The following is a 3,099-nucleotide window of genomic DNA, read 5'->3' on the forward strand; positions in this document are numbered from 1 at the left end:
CACACACACACACACACACACATTTAATACTTTATAAAGGAATTCAGAGGAATTTAACTAATTAAAGAAATACATTCTGAAAACTTTCTGATATTATGAAAATTTCATCCAAAGGATTTACAAACTGGAAACCCTGAGTAGGAAAAAAATGAAAATAACACCTTCATATATGGGCCAATAGAGTACAAAAGGAAAGGGGAAAATCTTGAAAGTCATTTAGTAAAATGGCATGACATCAAAAGATCAGAATTCTTTTTTTTTTTAAACATCACACAATTTTTTATTATTAAATGAGAAAATCTCATTTGTTACATCGTCACATTGCTAGTCAAGAGAAATGCTGCAGTGATGAAGAAAGTCAATGTTGGATCAACCAAAGTCCTCATTTCTACAACATTCATTTACAAAGAAATAATGTTCAACACAGCCCAACACAACATTCTTGGTTTTCTTCATATTGAAGTCCCCCAAAAAATCATCTTCTAATGGGGTAGGTTCACTACATAAATTATAGTTCTTCATTTTTACAATTCACCCCAAACTGCATGAGAGATGTATCAAACTAAAATTTCTAAAGCTGTGAGGCTCTCCTTCACACATCGTCATCATCCGAGGTGTCACTGCTACTTGTCTCTGTGTCATCATTCTCAATTGTGGGTTTGAAAGTGCTGTTTTTCCAGGGTCCAATCTTGAAGTCACAGATCAGGCCATTTTTCAAAATACCATTTTTTCTCAGACCATTCTTCTGTAACTGTTCACTAATAACTTGGAATTCTCTCATTTCATCCTCAGTTAAGGGAGCACATGTTTCATCATTTTCACTGTCTTCCTGCCAGCCCATTTCTTTTAATAATCTGTGTTCTGCCTCTAGTGAACTGGAAAGAACATCGGTTTGTGGAAAAGTGGAAGAACGAATGATCTGCTGAGACATCACCGAGGCATTGCCGTTCTCCTGTGGAATTTCATTTTCATCAAAGTTTCTGTTTATGTCTCTTTCTTGGTGAGTAGTATTGCTGTTATGCAAATTAAATGAGTCCTCATCCTTCTCTGAGCCAGCATGACTTTCATCTTCATGTTCCTCCTCTACTCTGTCCCTTTTCAATGCTTTCAAAAATTCACTCTTTTTATCACTGCACATTCGTGTCAGTTTAGTTAAACGAGGCTGCTGATTAAGTTTGTCAACAGGCGAAGAAGAATTCGAACGATTACACTCTTTCACTGAGTTTGTTGATGGACTAATACTCTTGGCCGCTGACTTAAAAGCATTAAAGTTGCCAATGCCATATGTAGATTCATGAGAAAAAGAAGTCCCGACTTTGTTCTCTTTAGTTTGGCTTTTCCATTGTGTAGGTTTTGTAGGTGGAACAGCAGGTTTGGGGACTAAGCCTTTATAAACACTCGGACCAGTTCCATTCTTAACTGGCTGTGACTGGAGGTTTCCTGCTACGGGGAATCCAGATAGCTGTAAGTCTTTTGTATTACCTTTCTTAATGACCAGCATTCTTGGAGTTCTAGATTTAGGATTCGGGGGATAGTCTAAGAGAGGAGCTTGGGAGATTTTTTTGGTTGGGTATGTGTGTGTCTGGGCGTGTAGAGGCCCCAAACACCCGCAGCTAAAGATTTATTCTGATTTGGTTCTCTCTCATATTCAGGATTTAAAGATGGAAAATCCTCAGCCTCAAACTGTCTGCGTTCTCTTTTGTCTTCTTTCCTCCCAGTTTCATTGTCAGGGATGTTGTTTTCATGTAGTCCTTGGCTTTTTCCAGAATGGAAAATACTGCTACTGAAAGACCCCCGTAGGGAGACCCTCACTCAAGTCTCGGGACCGCCGCGCACCCAGTAGGACACTGAGACCGGTTCTTGTGATCACACGAGGAATTTTATTGAAAGCGAGACAGAACGAGACAGGACGAGAGCTCAGGCCAGCATGCTGGGGTCGAGACTCATGCTCCAGGCAGGAGTAGAGGAGTTTCGACCCTGGCCTGAAGTTTTACAGAGCTTTTAAAGAAAAAAACCACAAACCAGGGGAAGGGAGGGGAAATCATAAATTTTTTCAACAATTAGATCATAGATCATGTGCTACTTTAGGCAATGCTTCTGGGGCGTTGAGACATTCTACAGAGGTCGTTGGAACATTATGATTGTTCCAGGAAAGGTAAGGTATGTTCCGGGAGTGGCTGAGGCCTGGGGACCAGATGCTTATGACTCAGGTGTTTATGACCTTAACGGGTTGCCAGGAATTTTCCACTCTTCACTACGAGAACGGGAATTTCCACCATGGTATCCCCCACGATGATTTATGTTTTCTGTACCATTTCTGCCATGCGTACGCCATCCATTTTTCTCTTTCCTCCCAAAATTACCTCCATTAGGGCGTCCAATACCAGAATCAAAGCCATCTGAAGAATTGTGTCGTCGACGACTCACATCATAACGATTTTCTGTCCATGAAAAATTTTCAGAGTGCTTCTCAAAATTCAATGATGAAAATTCCAAAAGGACTGCACAAGAAGGTGTTGATTTCTTCTCTATAAGCTTTATGTTTTCCAGTTTGTTTTTTTATTTTGTATCCTCTGAAATATCCAAGTTCTTTGAAGATACTTAACCTATGACTATTTGACATAGAGTTACTTGAAGTCAGCTACCCATATTTATTTTGAAGTTTTCATATGGCTAGATCCAGAATTAGCCAGGTTCCTTGTATTTAAGAGCAAGGTCTTCTTTAGTATTCCATGTACTTGTCACTGTTGTACTTATCCACTCCAGAAGAAATATCCAATGTATGTGCCAAAAAGCAGAAACAAAAAGAAAACTTTCACATCTGAAGATTACTTCTAAACATCAGCGTATATAGACAGACAGACAGCTATCTCAATACTACCATGCTGGTGTGAAAATGGACATCTTATATTCCCAAGTAAATAAAAGATAAAAAGAAAAAAACGCTGTATTCTTTCAATGTCTTCATTTAGAAAAGCTGTCCCATTGTAATATGAAAAAAGCTGAAGTCAAAAATTACTAAAACTTTTAATAAAGGTAAAAAGAACTGCCACAAAACTTCAGCAATATTTAAACAGTAATTTGAAACTGCTGAAACTA

At 38.7% G+C, this 3,099-nt stretch overlaps 1 pseudogene across 1 annotated transcript; it reads right to left on the minus strand.

Annotated features, from left to right (window-relative positions):
* Positions 1–269: 269 nt before the first annotated feature.
* LOC147003605 (vasculin pseudogene) lies at positions 270–1,682 on the minus strand (annotated as a pseudogene). The gene is made up of 2 exons (XR_015048018.1): positions 1,597–1,682; positions 270–1,534 (listed from the first exon to the last, which is right to left on the minus strand). The product of XR_015048018.1 is annotated as a vasculin pseudogene (transcript).
* Positions 1,683–3,099: the final 1,417 nt, after the last annotated feature.

This window comes from Mus caroli, unplaced genomic scaffold (genome assembly GCF_978045245.1).
Source record: "Mus caroli unplaced genomic scaffold, Mus_caroli_1 scaffold_8, whole genome shotgun sequence".
Lineage (NCBI taxonomy): Eukaryota > Metazoa > Chordata > Mammalia > Rodentia > Muridae > Mus > Mus caroli.